Source organism: Bubalus bubalis, chromosome 1, assembly GCF_019923935.1.
Source record: "Bubalus bubalis isolate 160015118507 breed Murrah chromosome 1, NDDB_SH_1, whole genome shotgun sequence".
Classification (NCBI taxonomy): Eukaryota; Metazoa; Chordata; class Mammalia; order Artiodactyla; family Bovidae; genus Bubalus; species Bubalus bubalis.
In genome coordinates, this window is record NC_059157.1 from 37,968,273 (window position 1) to 37,976,533 (window position 8,261).

Sequence of the window (8,261 nt, forward strand, 5' to 3'; positions counted from 1 at the left end):
ACAGAATATGAAAGTCTCTGCTGGGAAAGCAGCAAAAGCAAAGACTTTGGGACAAGAGCGTTCCTGGCAGGCTTGAGAAAGAGTCCAAATAGTCAATCAAAATATATAAACAATATGAATTCAAAAGTCAGGGTCACAGATATACCACGATGCAGAAATGCAAGGTAGTTTTCTTGAACTCCTCTTTGTCCTCTTCAGAATTTTGTAATTTTTTAAATAGAAATCTATTGCCTGTATTAATATAAAAGCCCTAAAAACATGTTAAAATTAGTTTTTAAAATCTAAATACACTGTATGCTCAGAGTTATGCAAAAAATTCTAATGAGCACAGATAGTCAATCTGTGCTCATTAGAAAACATTTGGAAATTGTAAAAAAAAAAAAAAACAAAAAACTGGAAGGTTTCTTTTTTTCCAAGCAGCCATTAGCCCACCAACTTGAGATCTTCCTCTGTCCAGTATACCTAATTCTAAATGACCACTATTCTCACTGATACGTACACCCACAGGTTATCAAGGATAAACATAATTTTAAAGATCTCTAAATTGGTGCAACTCGAAATGTGGTTCTCAGGTCTCTTGCATCACAATTAACTGAGAAACTTGCTAAAAATGCAGGTTCCTGGATCACACTCTAAAGCTAGTAGATCAGACTCTTAGGATGGAATCTGGAAACCTGTTTTTTTAGCATCATTCCCAGATAAGGTATATACCACGGTACAGCATGAGAACTACTTGCTCAGTTCAACAACAGTAAAGATATTTAGCAGATAAATTGCCTCCGCTATCTTCTACTGACCAAGAGCAATCTCTTCAATTTCAATCATTTCTAAACTTACCTTTCATGTGCTTGGCAGGGCAAGCACATTATATCTGAGCATTGCCAACATATGTCAAATCCTGATGTTCTTAAAAGCTTAGATGATAAAATAGGTCACAAGTACAGTATTAACCTACGTTAAAATCCTGGATTAGATGGCAAATAGAAAAGAACAAGGCCATTATGGTTGTTGTAGTTTAGACTCACAGAATGACCACGTACACCACTATGAATTCCCATTTGATCAGCCAAACACAGAATTACATTTAAGACCAAGAAGATCAAGACACTGATTCAGAGATGTGGCAATGTGAATGCAGTTACTTCATCATCCATCTACATACTTAATCTACCGTTCATCTAGATATATATTTTTATATTTTCCTATATTTAACCACCAAAGTGAATGATTATGAATGAAATTAGACTTTCTAGGTTGCTTCAGGGATTACAGAATTTCTTGAGCTGCAATGAAGAAATGAGTTTTAACTTGATCAAAGGCGTAATCTACTTTTCTTGAACACGGGTCACTTATATACCTTCAATTAACCATTTTGAGAAGTTCAGCCAAAGAGAAATAGAGGAGTGAAATAATATATTTTCACTCATAAACCAAGAAGAGGTAACTATTTCACTGAAAGAGACATTATGAAAGTAAACATGTAAATACTCATTACAAAAAGATAATGGGATTATTTTTGTAATGTGTGTGTGTGCTAAGTCACGTCTGACTCTTTGCAACCCCACTGACCATAGCCTGCCAGGCTCCTCTGTCCATGGAATTCTTCAGCCAAGAGTAATAGTGCACGTTGCCATTTCCTTCTCCAGGGGATCTTCCCAGCCCAGGGATTGAACCCGCATCTCCCTACATCTTCTGCATTGGCAGGCAGATTCTTTACCACTGCACCACCGGGAAATAGGGTATGGCAAAAATAAGTATTTTTATAAACACGCTCATTCCTCATGAAGGAAGATCTGAGAGGCTATGGTAGGAATTGTCCTGTAAACCCGAGGATTCCTGTCCCCCTTCTAGTTAATCTGCTTTGTAACCTGGATTTTGTATATGAGATTTTAAAGTAGGGTGGGCCTTTACGCTTATCTGTCTGTGAAAATCAGGGTACTTATTTGGCAGAAACAGTCAGTTACACTGACATTTTTATGTTCTGGTCCAAGGTATTAAAATTTATTTTTGGCATGTATCGAGAAAAACCATCAAAGGAAATCAAAAGGATTAAAAGCTTTCAAGCTTTAAGATGAAAAGAAATCGCTCACACATAGTCACCAAATCCAAAACTGCATTTTTAATATATGCATCCTTACACTGATAGGAGGCCAGCAATAAATCCTAACATTTAAGAAGTGAAGAGTTGTATCAGCTCAGGCAGGGCTGATACATTCACATGAAACAGGCTGCTAATCCAGTCAACAGGCCACCTGTCAAAAACTATACTCTTAGCCGACACAAAATTCCCACAAAGATAAACCGATGTCATTAATGATGAAAGAGAGATATTACGTTCCAAAAGCTACTATTGAAAAATAGATGTTTATGAAACATATGCACAACTGTATTTTCAGGAATGAGTTCATTTACTTAGTAGTTCAAGGAAAGTTCTAACAGTGGAGTCACTGTGAACACTACCAGCCCCAGAGGAGGTCAGGTCCAAGGGCACGATGTACCTTCTATGATACTTCTCAAGTGCTACCTTGCATGAGAATCACTTAAGACTCCTGCGAACACTGATTCCAGGGGCTCTGCGAGATATTTGACTTAGTAGGGCCATAGCCTGGAAACGTGCATTTCTGACATGTTCCCAGGAGATGCTGCCGCTGATGGTCTAAAGTACATGCCCAGTATCACAATTCTAGATGGTCTCTTGATACCAAAAGGGCAGAAAGTCTAGAAAAAAAAAGGGATCCAACTTCAAAATCTCACCCAATGATAAACATAATCCAGGCTGCAGATATAACTTCCAGACGCTTATTTCTGTCATTCAATTGTAGGTAGATGTGATGGCTATGTACGCTCAAATCTCACTGGGGTACATTAGGATAAGGAATTTATAAGACAACTGGACCCCTCCTCAGTCACAGAAGACTTTGCAGAAAAACTTAAATCATATTAATGATTAAATCAAAAAATTCTACAGATTAGGGGGAAACACTTTCTAGCTTTTTAAGCAAACTTTCTATATGAGGAGACCTAACACATGTAATTTGTTCATTATGTACAATAATCATTTAAAGGTACAAAAAGGATCTAAATCTTCATCAAACTTTTGGAAATAAAATAAAGGAGAAAATGAAGTTGGTGACATATTTTTACGCCTCTGGGGAGCAGCACAGTGCTGAGTGTTAGAGCCTGAGATGGTAGACCAGCTCCCCCTCGAAATTTCCCCAGTTTTGAGCAACTTAATTTTTATGTGCTGAGTGATCTCATCTACAAAATAGTTGTGCTAATTTGACTGGTCTCTAAGAAAGCTTCTAGCATACATTTGGAAATGACTCCTCTAAACCTGCTTCCATGTTTACCTTAAAAATAAAATTTGTATAACTCCTTTCATTAAGACTTATGCAAAATGTTTTATCTTAATGGGTCAAAATTAAGTATTGTCTACTCATTAAGGGGCTTTCCAGGTGGCTCAGTGGTGAAGAATCCGCCTGCCAATGTAGGAGATGCAAGAGATGCAGGTTCGATCCCTGGGTTGGGAAGATTCCTTAGAGAAGGAAATAACAATCCACTCCAGTATTCTTGCCTAGAAAATCCCATAGACAGAGGAGCCTGGCCGGCTACAGTCCATGGCTTTGCAAAGAGTCGGGCACAACTTAGCGACTAAACAACAACTTCTTAACCAACTATTCAATTTTTCAGGACTCCACGTGGAGATATGATACTGGAAAATGAAGTTTTTCCAATAGTACTTCAAACATGAGTGCCTAATAATGAGAGCTATTTTCTACTTTCCAATTTGAAAGCAAGTTTTTTTGAGTGTGTATGATACGAAACTGAACTTATTAAATGTAATTACAAATGAGTCTGTATGGGATACTGGCCCATGCTCACAACTTGAACAGTTTGGAAGAAAACAAGAACCTGGGCATAAGGAAAATTATTTAAGACCTATTTTATAAGTTATCCATGTCTGGACATTCAAATTTAGAAACCAAATTCTGAATGTTGTAGCATCCTTACCAAAGCATGGAAAAATATTTCTTGCATCTTTTGATAAGAGCCTTTCTGAACATGACAATTATCATTTATCCCTTTAATAGCAAATAACACTGATGAATTATCTCCTATGATCTTATTGTGTAAGATTTGTATTCCTGTTTCTGCTGCTGCTGCTAAGTCGCTTCAGTCGTGTCCGACTCTTAGCGACCCCATGGACTGCAGCCTACCAGGGTCGCTAAGAGTCAGACACGACTGAGGGACTTCACTTTCACTTTTCACTTTCATGCATTGGAGAAGGAAATGACAACCCACTCCAGTGTTCTTGCCTGGAGAATCCCAGGGACGGGGGAGCCTGGTGGGCTGCCGTCTGTGGGGTCGCACAGAGTCAGACACGACTGAAGCAACTTAGCAGCAGCAGCAGGCTCCTCCATCCATGGTCCATGGGATTTTCCAGGCAAGAGTACTGGAGGGGGTTGTCATTGCCTTCTGTGACATATATATTTCTTAAATTAGAATATAGAATTCCAGTGCTTTAGGAGATAATTAGGCTACTAAAATCAATGTTGTTAGTACATGTAAAGTAATAGAAAGCAAGACTTTATTTTCTAAAAAAAGTCTCTCACTCAAGTAGCTGACAATGTGACATCTGGATGCATGTGCCACCTGCGGCTCCAACTTCAGGCTGCCTTTTTTGTTGTTCACAAAGTCTAGCCTATTTCAAGCTTTATCTCTCTGGTTACTGAGATCAAGTAACAGCAGCCTGAATCTTGTCTCCTCATGCAACAGCCCATGTTTTACCTTAACAATCTTTGAAATTTTTCAAGTCAATCATGAAGGGATTTTTTTTTTCTTTCACCGTACAATGGCATTGATCAAAGCTGATCATTGTATTTTTCCACCAATTTTTATAATTGAAGTTACAAGTTCTTCTTGAACATTTAAGTAACCTCAAGGAAGAGAAAGGTTTTCCTTTAGGGTTTGTTTCTCTGCAGAGTAAATTCTTTGGGGAATTTATCAGATTCTCTCCAGGTATCCATATCTAACTTCTTGCTCATAAATCTCCAAGGAATAGTCTCATCAACAATGAGAGAATAACCTCCATGTGATTGTCACAGAACATCACATAGTCTTGGATGTTGAAAACTGCAAGACACTCTTAGTCTAATATACATTTCAGTTAGTAATTTAAGAAATCCCTCTCGATCTCATAATATGCTTTCCATGGATTAAAATATTCTCATTAAGATCTCTGTTCCTGAAGAAACACTAGAAACAACATACATGACTTTTCTTTAATATGTCAATCTGCTAAATGGAATAGATATACAAAATATAAGCAGAAATAATTCAGGAACTGCATAAAGTAGTAGCAATGTTTGTATACACATCATTGCCATGAATGGCTGGGTAAACATACTATTCAGCAATCTGGTCAACTGTTACCTTTCTTGTTTATTAGGTCTGACTTCAAATAAATTCTGGGATACAGGGAAAAAAACTGAATCTTTCGAAACTGAATTTCATTTTAGTCTTCACTATAGCATTTAGGCAAGTAAAATCAGGTAGTCTTGAGAATTTGTGCATATTTTGCTAACAGTGACAATCTCATCACTCATGTTGGACTTCTAGTATCTATTTGGGCAAAAGAAACAAACAAAAATAAATAAATAAAACTGTTCCTACTCTTTTCTGAGTAATATAAAAACTGCTGTGGCTCATCCTCACCCAGGCTAAGGGTTTCAAGGTCGAGTATAGAAAACAACAAAAACACTTTAGCCCTAGTAGTCCATCTACTGAGAGCTGCTGCTGCTAAGTCGCTTCAGTCGTGTCCAACTCTGTGCAACCCCAGAGACGGCAGCCCACCAGGCTCCCCCGTCCCTGGGATTCTCCAGGCAAGAACACTGGAGTGGGTTGCCATTTCCTTCTCCAATGCATGAAAGTGAAAAGTGAAAGGGAAGTCGTTCAGTTGTGTCCGACCCTCAGAGACCCCATGGACTGCAGTCTTCCACGCTCCTCCATCTATGGGATTTTCCAGGCAAGAGTACTGGAGTGGGGTGCCATTGCCTTCTCCAAGCAGAGGAATTTAAAAATATTATTTTCTAAATTAAATTAATCTGTCTTTCTGATATATAAAATTATTATGTGACTAGTAGATAACAAAAGTTTTAAGTACAACAATAATTATTTTAAAAGAATGATGAGTTTTTCCGCAGGGTACTTCTGAAGGACTCAGACACTGACAGACTTAGAAATGTAATCTCTCTCTTTAAACCACTGTTGGAGATTTTTAAATAAATAAATATATATACATATGTGCGTATATGAAAGTTAGAAAACATGTGTGATTTATTTTTGATACGTGACCCAAGTTATCACTAAACTTCATTCAAATCAATTGCTTTTAATTAATATAGTAAAGAAAAAGTTTATATATGTATAAACTATATTTTTAATACAGTAAAAAAATTTTGGAAATTAGTTAATTTCTGAAAAACAGGAAAGATTATATTTTATGATCTACTTAAGACACCCTATGCCTCTGACATTCAATGCTGTCTATTTTTCTTGAACACATTTCCTTTCAACTCAAAGACTTCTTGGTACAACCTGTATATGAAGACATCCTCAAAGGGGAGCTTACACAAGTGCCCGCGGACACAGCAATAAGAGTTCCAATCTAGACCTAGACGCACACAGACCGAACCAGCTTAAAACACGAAATCGAGACAACGAGCCTTGGCAGGGCTGTAGGTGACACTCCAGGGCTGTTCAGAGGATTCACGGCTGGTCGCCGCGGCACCGCGTAGTTACCAGGTGTGCGGCGCCAACTCCCGGGGCATCAACGCGCGCCAAGCCCCGCAGGACTCGCGAACGGCCCCGCGCCCCTCCCGCGACGCCACGCCGTCCGACGGCCGCTCCCCTGCAGCCCGCGCCTTCCCGGGCCCCTCGCCCGGCGGCCCGCCGCTGCTTACCTGGCCGAGGAGGCGACCACGGAGGCGGCGGACTGTGCAAGGTGCCGAAGCCCGCCCGGCAGCTGCGCGAGCGCGGCGCCCGGGCCCGCCCCGCCGCGCCCTCCTCTCAGGAGCCGCGGGCTCCAGGAGCCCGGGAGGCGGGCGCCGCGGGCCGAGTCTCACGTGACCCGCACGCCGACCGCTGATTGGAGGGCAGGGGGCGCGGCGGGGGCTGCTGCGCTCGGAGACCAGGCTCCCGGAGGTGGTTACCTGGCAACCCAGAGTCTGCTCTGAAGACTGGATTCCTGGAGTTTGTGGTGAGGCTGAAAGTGGGGGAAAAAGCAGTGAGCCACCGGCGTTCTAACCACCTAACACACATAGCTGCTTCTGCTGCTGCTAAGTCGCTTCAGTCGCGTCCGACTCTGTGCGAGCCCATGGACGGCAGCCCACCAGGCTCCCCCGTCCCTGGGATTCTCCAAGCAAGAACACTGGAGTGGGTTGCATTTTCTTCTCCAGTGCATGAAAGTGAAAAGTGAAAATGAAGTCCCTCAGTCGTGTCCGACTCTTAGCGACCCCATAGACTGCAGCCCACCAGGCTCCTCCGTCCATGGGATTTTCCAGTCAAGCGTACCGGAGTGGGTTGCCATTGCCTTCTCCTAACACACAGAGTCTTCACATAATGCATATGGATCCTTCTTCTAGGAAAATGAGTCAAATATGCAGTGAATAAGTCACCTCACCTCCTTGAGGAGCCTGGGCTTCCTTGAGCTGAGCCTCCTTCAGAGGCTGTGAGTTGAACCCATCACCTGGAATGTGAATACAGAATACTGTCTATTGGGCACTTCGTTATTGTCTGATTGGGTTCAAGAAGCTCTGTGCAGTACCCCTATGAAAGCTATTTGTCACTCTTAGTGGGTTTGTGTGTAATTAATTTAGCTCCCCTCAAAGTGTGCAAACTGACATTTTCCTGGTGGAATCTGGTTGAATGGAAATGGTACTGTCATTCACATTTCCTTCTTAATATCTCTAAAATCTCTTCATTGCCAATGGCCTTTATCAAACAAACAGGAAAAAATAAGCCTTCAGATACTTGGAATGAAGTGTGTTTAATAACACTTATTGAGCTTTCACTATATGTCAGACTCTGAATAGTTAATAAATTAATGATTTACTCCAACCAACCAACTAACCAGGGACATTCATTCCCTAGACTTAATCCTGACCCTCTTATGCCATAGACTTTTTTCTTCCAAAGTATTCTGCATAGTCTATTACCTACCACGGCATTTAACATTATATTTTGCAAATTAAAATTGGCTT

At 40.8% G+C, this 8,261-nt stretch overlaps 1 protein-coding gene across 4 annotated transcripts in view; it reads right to left on the reverse strand.

The window, feature by feature from the left end:
* WDR17 (WD repeat domain 17) overlaps positions 1 to 7,113 on the reverse strand; it is a 71,024-nt gene extending 63,911 nt beyond the window's left edge. Inside the window, exon 1 of one of the 4 annotated variants that reach the window (XM_044938656.1) lies at positions 6,963 to 7,113. The gene's annotated coding sequence lies outside the window, so the exon portion shown is untranslated. The remainder of the gene's footprint in view (positions 1 to 6,962) is intronic. The other 3 variants (XM_044938648.1, XM_044938666.1, XM_044938668.1) reach the window with 3 other exon arrangements.
* Positions 7,114 to 8,261: the final 1,148 nt, after the last annotated feature.